Source organism: Sphaeramia orbicularis, chromosome 24 (genome assembly GCF_902148855.1).
Source record: "Sphaeramia orbicularis chromosome 24, fSphaOr1.1, whole genome shotgun sequence".
Lineage (NCBI taxonomy): Eukaryota > Metazoa > Chordata > Actinopteri > Kurtiformes > Apogonidae > Sphaeramia > Sphaeramia orbicularis.
Genome location: NC_043979.1, coordinates 25,046,986 through 25,065,015, shown reverse-complemented (window position 1 = coordinate 25,065,015; position 18,030 = coordinate 25,046,986).

Below are 18,030 nucleotides of genomic sequence, written 5' to 3'. Positions count from 1 at the left end.
ACCACATACAAAAGACGTAGCACACACAGATGATGATGAAGACAACAGGACGTATTGGTCCATTCCCAAAATTGCAATATGAAACCAAATCTAAGCATACCAGATATATACAGAACAATGTGACAAAACCATGAAGCTTCACGTTTCAGATTAAAATTGAAACCTCTGAATATCTACATCAAAAAATTCGTAAATAAATTTGGAACTAAATATCAAACTAATTGTATAAGTAAAATCTTGAGTGGATTAAATTGTTTTTTTTGGGGCAATTGTTTTTCCTCAGAGTCAGTAATTTCATTTAAGAACATCAATATTAGCTCTGAGCCATAATCAGAGTCAAGTTCTGTGAGCACCAAGAATTTCTAGAATCTATACTGATTAACAGGCCATACTCACTAACTTATCTCTAGTACTTTATTGCATGTATGTAACAGTGCACAATAACAACACTACATGCACTAGGCTCTAAGTTTCTTGTATTGAATGCTAATGCTAATCCTGATGTTAATTATTGAATACCAGAAATTGCGATTGGGAGTAAAGGCTAAAAATGCACACACAACACACAAACAAGTAATAAGGTTGGTATTATCAGCAGTTATCTCTTAATAATCCCATGTGTCAAATCCTGTAAAACTGTTGTCACGGTTGTCATTAGATGTTAAATTAAAATATTACATCATACATATAGAAAGTGTACTTCTAATAATAGCCTGAGCATGGTGATCATGTTATGGATGATCCAATTTCATCCCAACAGTTTAGATTTAAGCTTTAATGCATTTTGGTTCAGGTTAGGAAAAGACTGTGGTTTGGTTTAAATGTTAATAAATATGTGAACCTTTCTCATCACATCTTCATATCTTGCTGATTTTTTTCTGTATTAAACCAAACCCTCGTGTCTTCTAGTCAACATGACCCTAATGTAATAACGAGTAATAAAAAAAATAAAAAGAACGTTGTCATCAAAACCAGCTGATCTGGTTCTCTGTGAAGAATTTACCACCATCTAAATTTTGGTCATTATTATGAATATTATGTTAAATGTGCATGATTACATTTATAAAAAAAATGAATTTGCTTATAACATAACATAATATGTGACAGACAGGGTTGCTGAGCAGATAAATGGACATGTTTGAAGTTCCTTATGGCTCCATGCTGTGTTTTAAAGAGCACAGTGGTTGTCTGTCCACTCACTTACTGCTTTTGTGTTTAATTCTTGTTACTCGGTGTGCAATCAAGCTGCAATAATGGGATTTTGGGAAGCCTGAATCAAATGCGATGAACTGCTCCCCTTGGTAGACAGTGGGATTGAAGGGGGAAGAATATAACATGTTGGTGTGAGATATGCCTGTGTTTGTTTTTTGGGTGGGGGTGTCCAAGTTGCTCTGCTAAACACTGAAATTGTTAATCTTGTTTGCTTGCTATGCTGACATGTTTTGAACTCTGATAGCTCAAAAAGTTCAGGTGCCAGTGCGCAAGATATGCCTCAGCATGTACCACTGCAGTTCTTCATGTTTGCTTTTATACAGTACCTCTTAAAAGATGTCACACAGTTTTCTAAATACTTGATTGGCTGTTAAAGTGTTGGTAGGTAGGTGCTGAGCAGCAGATTAAAAAAAGAAAGCGATGATAAATCATTGAAGGAAGGAGACATGGATGGAAATAGAGTTGGAGTTGCTCTTGTTTCTACGGTAACTGTCGATGGGGAGGTACCAGGGATGAAAGTGGAGGAAAAACAAACCTCCCCGCTCCGATGGCAACAGCACAGCAATTGGTTCTCGTTTCCTGCGAGGACAGGAAGAAAAAAAAAACATAACAAGGTCCCCTAGTAGCCCAGGAGACACGGTTCGATGTTGCATCAGAAAGCAAGAGGCAGGGCAAAGTGAACACGCGCCCACAAACATGCACTTACACAAGCACACACACACACAATCACATGCTCCACTTCACTCTGCAGCCGCCCCTCCCGCTTTAGCTCTCCCACTCTCCCGCCAAAACATCTACAGCACGTGAAACCTGCCTAGAAACCGAGGGGAAACTTCCGCTTTGCTCTGATTGGCCACGCTCCCTAGCAACCGCGTTTACCCAACCAGCCAGTCAGGCGCGTTGTGAGAGGCACACTGACCCAATGAAACAGATTATTCAGAAGCACGGGCAGGCACAGTGACCTGGTAACAGTCAGGAGAAGAAGTCAGGGAGACGCTGGAGGGAGAGAAGAAAAGCAGCCTGCGATTGGCTCACAGATTTCCTCTTTGCTCTGATTGGCTTGATGCTGTCTTCTTTGCAGTCATTCATACATTTCTCTGCCTGCCTCAGCATTAGCTCGTCTGTTTCCTCCACCCTTACCCCTGTTCGTTCAACTTCCAGAGTGGCCACCCTGCCCTCAAGGAAATCCACTGCCCAAGGTCAAGGCAAAGACTACAGCGCTGAAATGGGATTGGTTTAGACAGGCAGGAGCAGAACAAGATCCTAGTAACAAGTCTACCTCATCATGTCAGCGCCGGATTACAGCTTGTGATCAACAACTTGTTAAACAACACAAGTGCTCTTCCCATTGTCACCACTGATGAGCTTGTTATTGTCTTACTTGTAATGGACACGGGCCAGTGAAAGGCGTAATTAGCTTTTCACTTAATAATGCAACATTTGACAGGGCTGTTCTCCGGGCAAGTTGGAAACACACAAATTAGCAAATGGTTAAGTTTGTTTTGAAAAACCTTTTTTCTTTTTTTTTTGGCTATTTTATTTCTTGAAGTGAGACCGGGCAAGGTTTAGAGTCTTTTTAAACATTCCAAACTGCCTGCTCTAGTAGTGTGGGGAATTAATGTCAATACCCTGCAGGATCAGGAGTTCACATTGAATAGTTAATGAGTTGGGGGAGAAACGGACTCAAATAATTCTGCGAATGTAGCATGCCACGCATACTGTCTAATTTAACATAACTGCAGGCAAAAACTCACTCAGGCAGGAATATTATGCCGCTATGATTAGTAAAAACAACATTACCATCCAGCACAGAAATTGCTCACAGCTCCCTAACAAATGAGTTTACTTGGATTGGAAGATAAACTGAATATATATTAGGGAATTTGTTTTCACTTTTAACAATAAATGCGACGCTGTAGGAAGCAGTGTTTGTTTCATTTGAAGTTGTGATTTGGAGCTAATAAGTATTTTCAAGGTCTTTAATGGTGCAATAGACTAGTTTGTACTGTATTATTTATGCACTACCACAAAGGCTTTTCAGGTGTCGCAGGAAAGAAGTTCTTGCTGAAAACATGTCACACAAAAGCTGTTGAATTTTGCTGACCCAAAAAGTTCAGTTTTTACTGGAAACCCCCATTTATTCTGCTCTAACTGTATTCTGTTGAGTGTTTGATTTAGTTAGTATGCATAATGCGCAGTATGTGATCCAACCAGACTTTATTCCCCAAATGAAATCATATTAGGAATCCCCTGGGCCACTGGTAGCCTGAGGAATTATGACATAAAGATCACATTGCATTTAGCAGATATCACAGGAGGATGTCTCTTAGGGAATGTACTTTTGTAAAGACTTAGATGTGAGTTAAAACCATATACCTATTGTCAAAATGAATATTAGCTATTTAACATGTGTACAGTTGAGATTAAAGCAGGATGTGGCCTATATCATAAAACAAGAGACATCAGAAGGTTTGATCTTTATAGTTGAATTGTCAGCATATATTGCACAGTTGCAAAAACAGGGTCGGATCTGTTTTATTTCCCGTATAGACCTTTATTTAACTTGTTAAAGGTCAGGCATCTTCTCTTTGTACCAGGATCTCATTAATGTCAGAGGGGGTGACTTGAAGACAAACAACCCTTGAGGGTCTTTCCAATTGGCCCGGGGCATCCGATGACTCACCTAATTTAAAGTTGTGTTTTAAGGCATCGTAAATCCCCTTCATTCGATACTCGGCTCCATCTTTCAGCAGCCTCAGAAGCCAATATGTGTCATGATTTTGGAGATTTAACGTTTAGCATTACGTCATCCCTCCCAGGCTTCAGGGATTTAAGCATCCTTGAGTTTCTTCGGAGGGGGAGGACGACGCTGTGCTCATCCGTGAAATGACCTATTCAACTTTTTTTGTTTGGCCTGTAGAGGATCACCTCTGCTGTCTCTGTGAAGCTAATTGGATACAGCAAAGCGCCAAACCAGGCTTCACAGCCAAAGGGAATAATTCCAGGAAATAAAACATAAAGGTATTGTCTCCATGAAAACAGTGTGCATTCAGAATTTTAAGCAAAACTGGAAAGGACTGGCAGGCAGAGGAGAAAAAAATGAAAGATGTTGGACAGGTCTGTGAATAGACACCGAAATCCGCTCTCTCTCCCTCGAAACTCACTTCCTCTTAGTTTTGCTTCTACAGGATGTAGTATTATTATGCAAATATATACTTTAGCAGGAAATGCCAAGGAAAGGATTAACATGCAATTTCATTCATACTAAAAGAAATCTAGAAATCCTACTTAGTTCCATTCGTATCATCTTGACACACCAAATGCATGGTTGTTATTATGGTATAATTAAAAACTGAAACTAGTTTTCATGAAAAGAGAATTTTAAATCATACAAATGATGTGAACATTGGGCTTTTAATTGCTGCTCATTTTTTATGCAGCCTTGACCTATATAGAAACTTCTCCAAAAAACATTTATCAACTAAATCAATTGTTCTGTCTTGGATTAGCAGACATTAAAGAACTAGGATTTCTTAGCATCTCCTCTTTGACATGGGTTAGAGGCGGAGTTACGAAAATCAATTGGGCAGCCTTTGCTTTCTTTGAAATCTTTCACACAAGTGCAGCTTCCTGGGCAGGCCTGCTGTATCTCTGGGGGGTCAGCGGCTCTGAAGGATCTCCTCTTTGCTGCTGGAGATTGCCTGGAGGTGTGACAGCCGCCCTCTGATCTGGCGGCGCCTCTGAAGATCTGAGGACATACTTTGCCCATACCCACAGTCGCAAGCGCTCCTCACATTAAAGCAGTGGCACTTGAGTGAGCCATGAAGGCACACAGCATGAGCCCTTAGTTCCACCATCTTCCTCAAAATTAAGAGCTACAGAGTACTGAGGAAGGAAAGGGAGAGACGTTTGCTGTAACCAAGCTGTGTCAGTCCCAGGCATGTTTTGATTTATTTTAACGCTGTCCTAATTAGACAGATATTACCCAGTGGCTCAGGCAGTGTGCAGTGGAGTTATGATGTAAACCTGTTAAACTAACACCCACCATGTTTCACACCTCAAATGTTATTTGCCCCACAGAACGAATATCGTTTTGTACCTCTGAGCAGCAGCTCTGCTGAAATTTGTCAATCGGTGTTGAGAAATGAACCAGCTACCACAGAGGAATTTTATGCTTGGGAAATTCTATTTTCAGGTCAATTTATGAAAGAAGGAGGAGGTTGCATGACTGAGCTGTAAATGAATTTTAATGTCTTTACTTTGGCTTCCTTCCTTTTTCCCAAGGGCTTTTGCTTTTTGGGTGACTGAGCCTTGCACAATTCCCTGTCACTGCTGCAAACAGCACATGGGCAGCAGATGTTGGCAGTCTGTGCACCAGAGTGGTGCTGGTACCATAATACCCCTTGTACAGTTTAGACAGATGTGGCTTCATTTCAAACAGAGTTTGACAAACACACCTTTGGTTGGGACCACCTGCCTTTGACGACCAGCACATTCTTGCAGCTCACAGTCAGTGGAATGACGGGTTTGGTCTGGATTCACAGCATGAGGGAGGAACAGTTATAACAGTCCAAATATTACCTTCCCCAGAAATACTGCGAACACATTAGGATTGTGATGTATGTCACCTTAGGTCATGTCAGTCCTGAGAAGAGCAACAGGAGTTGGGGATGCACACTGGTTATAGTTTAACATCAGTACAATGAAGGCAATAGAGGACGCCACTTGTGCTCAAGCACAAGCATAAAATATGACATCTTAATGAGCTGAAATCAGAACTTGTCTGAGGAGTTTCAAGAAACGGCATCAAAAATTTATGAAGATGTTTCCAGGGAAGAAATTTTTAATTGCACCATTTCTTCTCTGCCTGGTTAATAATAGAATATACCAGGTAGGCACCTAACTAGCAGTAATGGCTGGAGACATTGTCTTGTGCTCAGAGCGTTTTCATGCAGATCAAACGATCATCATCCAGGAGCGCTCACACAGTTAGACATCACTGTGACAGCCATGCCTTAAAACCAGGAGTTCACAAAGGCGAATATGTCTCTGCCTACTTGAGAGAGGATGAGCAGACTCTGGCATAGTGGATATGAGTTGCAGCTGGCTGGTCCTATAGCCAGCAGTCACACAGTCTCCTCATCTTCCCCCAGTCACTGTCCCAGGGGAAGTGGGAATTGACGTTCCATTAAAGAAGCTTTGAAGAGAGGCAACTGTCAGCATGACTGCCTCTGCTTTTTAGCAGTGAAGGAGAGGAAGAACATATCTGGGTGCAATAAGGACAGAGTGAGTGAACATCTCAGTGTTTCTCATAAAAGATGAGCAAGAGATTGGTAGAATATCTTAAAAGCAAAGAGAGGGAGAGACTGAATTCATTTATTTATTATGCAGGCAGAGAAGACATAGGAACAAAATGACTTCTGAAACTATCAACAGCATGCACACAATGCAGACAGTAACCTGTGACTGACATACAAAGGGTTCACACAGAGTGTAGTTAAGAGGTAGTTCCCAGTTCTTAATAAAGAGCATCATGTAGAGTCATTCCTAGGTTGGAAAGAATAAATGAAAGTAATTGTCCTATAGTGACCTATAGTATGTCACAAAGACCAAATTATCTCAAAACACGCTCTGCACAGGCGCCAAGACAACCAAAGCCACAATGATATCATGTGTTCAATGGTCAGTATAGTCACTCAACAGACTTGATGACCTCATTTCCTCTGTGGTTGCCATGAAAAAGTAGGAGTTTTGGGGACTTTCTGTTTTCATCTAGATGTTATTAAAAACCAAGGAGAAATGAGAAGTGTGTATTTGTTACCTTCTATACAGAAGGTCACATAAATCCATTTTTACCTCAGATCAGAGAATGCATGCTTTAAAATGTTATTGATGAATCAACAGATTACTACATGTGAATGAAGTATTTTAAATATTTTGTAAATTAAATCTGAGGATATGAATATTTATTACTAATTGGTTTAGCAATGTAATATATAATGGAGTGTATGCAAAAATGAAATCAGTGTGAAGCAAAGAACGGCGAATAAATAGCAATTCTCTTAAATAGCAGCACCAGAAATGTTTTTAACTTTTCTGTTTTCGCAAAGGAGAAAAAATGGGAAAAGATAAGAAGATATAAGACATTTTTTTTTTTTTTACATAAATGTGAAAAGCTATAGCAGATAGTCAGTTCACTGGAAACCAACCACCATTAGTTGTTGTGGAAGTCTTGTAATTTTGATACTCTCCACATTGATTTTACCTTGCTTTGTTTTTAGAAGGTGCCCAAAATGGGTTGGATGTTTTGGGTGTTTTTGAGCTTAGGATCAAGTTGTGACGCTTTTTAACAAAACAGCTTTTTTAGAAGTAATCACTATTAGCATTCTATTGATTCATATTGGTGTATTCTCATTACCACATGCTGCTCATATTTTGTATTCTAGACACAAGCATACAGTTACTCCCATCACTGCCTATAAATTTTGCAGTTGTCATATATCAACACTGTAGCATTCACACTGTAACATCATTAGATTACATTTCATGAATACATTTCATGCATGTCATAAAAAATAACGCCCAAGAGCTATTCTGTTTTATAAGCTATGATTTTGACAGCCATTATCCACCATCAAGCCAGTTCATGCAACGTGTCACAGCATGCATTGAAGTAAACTACATTAGCCTGTGTGTGAGGCTTTTATGCTACAACATTCATGCCTCATTTTGCATACAGTTCCTTGAATGGTTTTCATGTGCCCCACCCCTCGCTACATACACGACCAAGCACAACTGGTGTGAGATCAAAAGAAGCCATGTAAACAACCCATGAAAAGGGTTATGTTACGGGTGACACCATTGCTTAATTACACTGTCTTTTACGCAAAGCACAGTTTTGCTACCTCTGAGGGTTAAAAGCGGTGGGTCCAGACAATGCCTGCTGTTACTGTGCAGGTTTTATTGTAAACACTATAAAATGTTTAATAGAGAAATAAACAAACATGATTTAACCTTGTCGTAAGTAGGTCTTTGTGAAGTACCATTCAGTCGTTCATTTAGTCTCATCTGACAGCCACAAATCCACGACTTAAGTCGGTGTGATCTAAGTTGGAGAAGGATTGGGAGGTTCACACGCATCAGATGACCTTTGACCTTGTTTGTGTGCTGGTCGCTCCTGGTATGCGATCAGAAACCCTGCACCCTTCTCTCAGTACATCAGATCACCACAAACCTGAAGAACTTGCATTTTTTTAGAGTCTACATCCCACAAACCAAGTGAGGAAGTGAGCAAATAGTGCTTTCGATGGTAATTTAGCCTGTTTGGAAAGCAATGCACGTGGAAGTAGATGATCATCATGTTCTTTAGCAGAGCTGTTTGACTAATTTAAGCAACAAGTGAGAAGTGGGTTTTGCTACAGTTAGTACAGACTGAATATAGCTGGTCCTCTGCCTAGAATCAATTCCTCTCTCAAGCGATTTATCACCTTGATAAAGAATTATAAATATGCACATCAGTCACCACATTTAAAAGGATGTTTAAAACTAAGGTATTCAACAAATATAAAATATTGGGATAAACTAAGCCAATTATCTGTATAAATCTAAGATTTTGCCTAGATTATATTATTTGTTTATCTATATTATTGTTTAAAACTGTGCCATCTTGTTTTGTTTCTGCAACTTTCCTTCTTGTAAATAGGATAGGCAAAAATAAGCTATTGCTTCTGCCTACACCTTTTCGCCCATGTTTAATATAGAAATCCAAACTGTATGTATGTATATATCATGTTTTGTTAAATAGATGAATAAATTACTACTACCACTACTACTACTACTACTACTACTACCCTTTATTACAATATTATCCTCTGTATTTTACATTTTTCAGTGTAAATCTGGTATTTTCACGTATTTAATTTACTGATCATGTCATGAAAAGTCAGAGTATTTTTAAAGATTATATTTTACAACAGAAAAAACTGATAAAAAAAGTGACATTTTCAGCTAGAATTTCAATCATTGAACATAAAAACAAGCATCTACAACTTCTGTCATTTATCAAACTTCATGGGTTTTACTGGTGAATCAATGTTGTAGAAGATGACAGTGTTTCCACGTTCACTACAGAGCCTCTGTACGTCCAAATTGGTCATAGCTGATGACCATGAAAAGATGACAAACTGCATTTTACACCAATTATTTTCATGTATTGATAGGATTAGTGGATCAACAAGTATTCAATATTTAAGATCAGTGGATGATTTTGGTCGCTGGTGGCTGTTTGGGTCTTTATGGGTTAAATCTCCTCTTCGACTTCATTTTCATGATGGAGTATTTTGAGTAACAAGGTTTTTTATGATGCATTCCTTCCAAAAAGTCAACCCCATCCATTCATCTGGGCATCAAAGACAGCCACAACCTTTATAAACTGACATCGTTTTTTTCCTCAAAAGCCCTTTAGGTTGACAGACCTGCCATTTTTAGAACCTCAGCGTTGAGGTCCTCACCCTGAATTAGCAGAGGAAATGAATGTTTGCTCAGAAGAAAGTCAGAGGAGAGGCATGCGGGCGGACAAAAATAGCTGCAAAAACTTTCGCCTCACTCTTTTAGGTGGGTGGACTGGAGTTTGGGGCAGCCGTGGAAAACAGTGACACCCGGTTCAGATCCTATGCACCGAATCATCAGATGCCAACACACACACACACACACACACAAACCTCTGAGTGCACAGCCTCTGCTCCTGCGGTGATCGGGGTGTTGACACATCAGGATTAAGTGATGTCATCCCCTAAGCGGCTCTTCTATGGGCTCCCTCCGGGCCCCCGTGACCCCTTGGGAACTACCACCTGTAGTGCATAAACATGTATGTATGAAGGGGCTTCACAGAAAAGGACACAGCCCAGATGGTCAACAATGGTCATGAGGTACTAAACCAGTGCATCACTACATTTTTGTTGCATGTTGTCAACTTGTTCAGGGGAAGTCCAGGTCAGGAATGCTAGCGCTTTGGTTGTTCAGTCTGGATGGGACCTTTACAGAGACCCACCGTGGCTATCAGACATTTTTAACACTTAATTTGGCTTAGTCTATTTGACATACTTGACTAATTAATTCCTGCTTAACAGAGCATATCAGTAAGGCTCATTCCATAAAAGTGAGCATGAAAATTCTTGACTACCTTGACAAAATAACACCTAATTATAAGCACTTAGTGGCTTTTTTCTGACCTGTCCATCACATACACAAGTGGAGCTTAGGTTAAAATAAGCCATTTATATCTCCATTATTTATATATTAACATTATGAATATTTAGTGCCAGGCTTATTATAAAACGAGACATCCTTGAACCTTTGTTAACGGCGTTGACACTTTGTCACTGCTATCCTGTCTGGAGTTAATAATACAAGTAAGATGTTAAAAAAAAAGGACGTTTTAATGAACCATTAAGATGAATTAAATGAGCAGGGAAAGAACCATATATCAGCAGGGGAGATTTATCATAACCTAGTTTGTATTAATGACTAACTACTGGTCTATTAAATGTTAATGAATTATATAACAACCTTAAATAAATCCATTATGTGAAACTTTCTCAGGCTTGTCCTATTAAAAAGCACTAGCCTTTTTTTCTGTTCAGTGACTTCAACTGATGCTCTGTACCTGCACTGCTCCCTATTAATGCGGAACTAAGAGCATGAAACCTGAGAGTTTTTAGTATTAGGTAGCGGAGTGGCACCTCAGAATATGTCTACATCTTAATTAGTGTTTCGATTATCCATCCAGCACAGGAAAAGTGTGTCACAAACAGCCCAGGGGTGATCAAAACAGGCCTTCTCCTGTACACACATTGATGCATGTCTAATGAGTCCATCAGCCTGACAGCACTGCATCCTTGGGGAAACTCCATTCAAGATCACCAGTGTATCACGGACTGAAAATGCCATCTGTCATTACATCTGAGGGTGTGTATTTACCGAGCTGGGATACAAGGTAATCCATGTGCAAGTGCACCTGTTTGTTGTTTTGGTAAATTAAAACAACTTTCCATCACGTGTCACATCTCTTTCATTTCCTCCATATCATGTCATTCTCACAGGTGTCACTTTGACTGAGTCTGTTATATGAGTCTATGAGTGAGACTATACGTGTCAAAAGCCACCAAGTTATGAATGATTCAGTATTCATACCTCAAGAGCGTGTGCAGTATATTAAAGGTTTCAATAATTGATGTTACATCCCGTTAGTCACCAACATCATTTTCACACATCAGGTGAGGCAATCCAACTGAAAATGATGTATATCAACATAGCTTCGCTTTTCAGGATTGAATGAAGATCCCCAGGGTGCAACGCCGTGAGGTGGAATGGTGAAGGAGTCGCATAATAGAAAAGGTTATTGCACGCCACACATCAGCAGCCTCTTCTGCACTTCATTCTGAATGTTTTTAACCCTCACAGTCTGTCAACACTCCAAAAAAGCAATCTCCTTTCACTCAACACAGTAAATATTTTCACTGTGTCTTCTTTACTATGAATCCTCAGCCCTGAAAAAGAAAAAGCTTTTCATCCGTCAACACGACTGCAAACACGCAAACATCATATTACATGTCATCATTCAGTAATTTACTTTTTCTCCCACGCTATGTTCAGGTGCGTCTCTTTCTATAGTAGTGAAAAATCACATAACACTGGGTCAAATGAGGTTTAAAAAGACTGTGTAGGAGAGAATGTGTTCGATTTGCCAGCTTCTTGCAAAAAGGATTCTATGAAGTATGCTGAAGCTCTTTGACACCTCGCTAAATTGCAAACAAAATTCCATTAAAAACGCTTTGAATAGAACTTTCTGCTCTTTGAATATATACTGTAAATCCAGTCTTGCTAAATTCTTATTCAGTGTATACCGTGTCACCGACTTGAACCCAATATTTCCACTTCATTGTTATATCTCACTGCTGATTTAATTCTACATCTGTACTACAATTCATATCAAGTCACCTCAAAAGAACTATGTTAATACCGAGAAGAAAATACTGGTAGATAATATATTTTCACAGCTTCAGTCTGTAAAGGATGAATAATAGTGAGGCATCTGTTGTAATTCAGCAGTGTTTAGCTGCCATGCTGCCGAGTTATTGCTCATGTTCATATTGCGCACACATTTGTGGACAGTTGTTCTTTCAGCAGTCGTAACATGTGCTCTGGTTTCTGGCTGACTTCCTCTAGGTGTGAAGGGAAGCCTTCTGTGCCCCGTGATTCAAGTGTGTGACATATGAAATGCAATCATATGATGAGACAGATGCTTATGGTTTCAGAAAGGTCTTTTTGCCCAGATACAGTCTGAGTGTATGTGTGTGTGTGTGTGTGTGTGTGGCGGTGTGGGTGGGGGGTGGGAACTTGTTTACAGCTCACACACACTGCTTTGAGTCCTCTCAACAGGGGAAGAAAGACAGCATACCAGAAGTTGGCAGAGTGAAAGTGCAGCACACTAGCGGTGAGTTTTCAGGGATAAAAATACTGACGGTGAGCAGCCTCAAGCTCAGCATTGAGACTAGAGGTACAACAGCCTTTGGGCTTTGAAGCATCACTATCTCTGGCAATCAGCCCGGTGCGCTGAAGTAGGTTAAACTAAATCTCCATAATATGCAAATGTGGTAAGTCTTCGGATTAAACTTTCTGTAAAGTGGAGTTGTCTTTTCCTATCAGTGAAGACACTAGTTATGTTGGAGGTTTCTAGTGTTTTGAATGAACATATCACACTGAATGCACATTTTTTCCAGCCTGAAGAAGACTAGAGGGGAAGAAATCACTTAAGTCCTGACCACTGACTACAATACATAAAAAAATACATTTCTGAGGGGTTTTGTGAAGTCAGGGAAACCTTAAATGAGCAGATCCTGAGGGTGAGGAGGCTGCTAAAAGACACCATGCCAAGCAGCCCTGCAGCCTGGCAGCTCTCTGCTTGATTGGTCTCAGTGGGAAACAGGGATGGAGGGCAGAAATCCTATCTACATACACATGCATGCGCACAGACGCCTGGCAGGCCTGTGCACACACTAACACACACACACACACACACACACACACACACACACACACACAGTAGATAAACACTTAAATTGATCACAAGCGCCACTGAAATAAAGTCGACTCATCTACATGTGGACAGAAAATTGATAGTGAAACAGCGAAAAAGTGAATTCAGCCATATCCTAGCATACACACACACCCCCACAGATTAAAACACATAACACCCACATTGAAACACAACACACCCACATTACACCCACACACATTAAGAGTCTCACACATCACAGTCATGAGCACAGCACGGGGGGCTGGGTTCACATTGCCTGCATACTCTGTGCCTATTGAAAAGCTAATTCTCCTGCGCTGGGATTCAAAGAGGCTGGCCAGCCACCTGCACCGACGATGAGGAGGGAGGAGGAGGAGGGGAGGACAGGAGAGGAAAGAACAGGGGGGAGGAAGAGGCAAGCAGGAGGGGAGGGGGCAGTGGAAGAATGACATCACCTTCCCTGAAATGTCACCATTATCTCAAGCCTCTGCTTAGCTGTCTACAGAGGTGACATCATCCTCTTTCTGCCCCTCCCCCCTCTGTTCTGTCTCTCCGACGTTGGATGTGGTGAGGGAGTGTTTGTTTGTGTGCATGTGCATGCAGGCGTGTGAGAGCGTGTACAGGAAAGCATTTTCAAAAGAGACACGAGCATTAGAGGATGTTTGTCTGTACCCCTTTCATTCCTCTGTACTGTCAAAACACGCTTCAATAACAGATGTTATTAAGGCACTGGAATTTGCTCTATTTAGTAAAGAAGTCATTAGATAGATCTTTTTTTTTTCAGATAATAAAACCATGTCTCAATTTTGCAAGCCTGGCTGCCTTGCACATGTTTTTTAGGACTACTGTACATAATCAGTCTAACAGATAAAAATCACACATTGATGTTTTTACACTGAATGTCAAATTTGCAACCCACCTCCTTACCCATGCAAATAGTTCTGATATTTATCTGTGAAATCCAAATATCATCGAACCCAGAGAGGTGAATGAAACTTGATGTGTGGTGCAAAAAAGCATCATAATTCAAATCTGAAGCATCCATTAAAACTAAATAAATGAGAACAATGCTGTGAGTTAATTTAAATGGACTCAAACAATAGAAGCATCTCAAAAGGATTTGTCAGAGAAATGTAGATTTGCCACATTGGTGTGATCAAAAACTCTGAATGACTGGAAACTATGAATTAAAAAATGTATATATTTGTGTTATCTGCCCCTATAATGTCAATTTGCCTTTACCTACCATGCAATATTTTGTTTATAAATACAGACAAGGACATATTTTTGATGGCTGATCTGTGCCTAATCAAATGTTAAGTATGTTGCATAGGGAAGATGTTTCGACTAATGTAAAAAGGGCAGTTCATCCATATGTTCTAATCCATTTTACCCACACGATTATCACATTAAGATGAATGAAATGTTTAAGTGGTACAAATGCAGTGACTGTATATCCCAATAGGCCAAATGTGGGGTTAGCAGTATGTAAAGAAAAAGTTGGAATTCTGATTTCTTAAAAAATAATTAAATAAATAACCACATTAAATAGTTAAACCACTCACAGTCCATTCAATTAAAGAACTGAAACTTTACCAGATTTGGAAAAATTAAGTCAAAAGTGCAAGTTGGATATATTTGTCAACATATTGCACTGGGTCAAAAGTTACCAAACACTGCACATTAGAATACATTCATCTTTCAGATTCCATCTAAGATTCATACATCTATTATGCAAGATATACAGAAACTTGTGTATGTAGGTCTATAGTAACACCATCATACATCATATGTCACATCTTGAAAACATTTACCAACAACCACCTTTGTTCACTCTTTTCCAATTCAAAATATCTAAGCATTTAAGTTTTAGCTTGTTTTAGGTCTGAGGCAGATAATTTCTGAACACTTGTAGACTGCTGTCATAGGAGTGAAACTGATATCAAAATGAGGCAAAATGAAGAAAATATGTGCAGAAAGCTTCAACACTTCTGTACAAAATATCCAGTTGCAAAAAAGTCATTTCTGGAATTATATATCACAAATTTGCCCCAAAGGGCTTTACAATCTGTACAAAATCTCTGATCATCTAAAACATAAAAACATTAAGAATAAAAATAAGTTAAATAAGTTTTCAGAGGAAGTATATAATAAAGTTATTGACCGCAGATAATATTTAAATTTTGATATTTATGTGTAAATACAACAGAAGACTATGTGTGGCTATACTGTATATATAGTCCAGCCAAAAAAGCTGCCACCTGGATTTGACCCAGCAGATAGTTCAGATCCTTCTGTTGTGATCGATATGTTTCAGCAGCAACAAGTTCTTTAACTGATGCAGTGAGTAGCTTCTCATTTCTTAAACAACCACCAGTTTGTAGGGAGTCGAAAGATTAGACTCTATTTCAATGGAAAAGGGTCATGTGGTCTGCTGAGTCCAGGATGAAGTGATTACCCATCATGCCTAGAGCCTGTGATCTGGGTTTGGTTCATCTGATCAGGTCTAGGTTCAGTAATGTTCAGTAATTAATGGATTATTTATTGTATTTATTGTTGGTTTGTTGTTCGTGTGAAACTGCTGGCTGTAGAACAAATTGCCCCTCAGGGACAATAAAGTATACCTTGACCTTGACCTAACGTTATGCATCTATAACATGAAGTCAGCAGAACCTGAATATACGGAATGACCAGGTCTGAACATCAGGGAATTTATTCACCCCTGATGACACAGATATATTCCAAGATGACAAAACCAGGATTCATCAGGATCAAATTGTAAAAGAGTTGTTCAGGGAGCATGAGACATCATTTTGAAACATGGATTGGCCTCCACATTGGAGTCTAATCCATCCAGACCTGAGCCACATAGAGAATATGGTTCAACTCTCCATCATCAATACAAGATCTTGGTGAAAAATTAATGGAAATATGGATGGAAATACATGTTGTGACATGACATCAGCAGTGTGGCTTTTTTTTTTTTTAAGTTTATTATTTTATTTCATGCACATAGTTGCAATCTAATATGCGTCTGTGGTTCCTGGACATGAGAGGACACATTAAAACTCACCTAGAGAGTACATTTACATACATGGTATTTAAATGATGCCCTAATGAATACATCCCATGTATAACTAAACAAAACTTAACACTTTAGCATCTACTGCAGTATAATTTCAATGCAGCCTGCTCATATTCTCTTCTGTGATCACATTTATTAAAAAATCTCACATTAACTCACAAAGACCCATTGGTACTTTTGTGGCAGTTCCCAAGTTAATTTTTCTCTATAGTTTATCTTTCTTAAGTGATTTATCACCATTTATTGCAACATTATCCTCTTTATTTTGAGTTTTTCAGTGTAAATCATGTATTTTCCTATATTTAATTCACTGATCAGGTAGATGTTCATAAAAGCTCAGAATAAATTCAAAGGTTATTATATCAAAACTGAAAAAAACTGAGGAAAAACTGACTTTTTTTGTAAAATACCCTGCCCAGCCAAAATAAAAGTCATACATGCAATATTTGACTGCCCCACCTTTGGTTTTGATTACAGGAGACATTCACTGCCACATCTTTTTGTTGCCACATAATGCTTATGTTGTGTCACAGTAAGGTTCATTATATTTTTTTTTCATCCGTAGTTACATTAATGTCTGATTATTGATGATGGAGAATCGGACAGCTGCATCAAGTCTTCATCACATCCTAAATTAGAGTCTGGACTTTATGGTGGCTCATCCATGTGTGAAAATGATGTCTCATTCTCCCTGAACCATTCTGTTACAACTTCAAGCCTGATGACCCTGATGAATCCTGGCATTGTTCAATATTTTTTTACATTAAAGACATGAGAGGATACTTACTGAATCAGTTAGAGTTAAATAACCTGTTACAGCTGAAACATTATTAACCATTGCAGTACTTACCCATGGGAGGATCTGAACTATTGGCTTAGTTTAAGCCAGGGAATGTCTCCCGTAATCAAAACCAAAGGTGGTGCAGTCAGATATTGAATGTGTGACTTTTTTTTTGGCTGGACAGTGTATATATTTAATTGAACATAAACCAAATGTATCCATCCACTGTTATTGGTTCATATCTGATGTCAGTAAAAAGCTGAGAAACTGCATTTTTCCAAAATTATTTAACCCATAAAGACCCAGTGTTCCTTTTGTGGCAGTTCCAAATAATTTTTTTCTCTATATTTAACTTTTCTTAAGGGATTTATCACCATTTATTGTGACATTTTCGTCTATATTTTGCATTTTTTCAATGAACATCAGGTATTTTCCTATATTTCATTTACTGATCATGTAGATGTTCATAAACGCTCAGATTAAAGTTGAGGGTTATTACATTAAAAACAGAAAAAAACTGAAGGAAAAGTGAGTTTTTCAGCAAAATAAATCATTAACTGAACATAAACCCAATGTAACCATCCACTGTCATTTATTAAACTCAATGGGTTTTACTAGTGAATCAATGTTGTAGAAAATGACAGTGTTTCCACATTCACTACACATCCTATCTGATGACCATGAAAAGATGATGAACTGTATTTTACACCAATTATTTACATGTATTGATAGGATTAGTGGATCAGAAGTTATTAAACATTTTAGATCAACAGATGGTTTTGGCCACCAGTGGATGTTTGGGTCTTCATGGGTTGATATCATGTTCAGCCTTAGTCATGTAGTTGTTAAACTGTTCTTTGTCATTAAACTGACCTC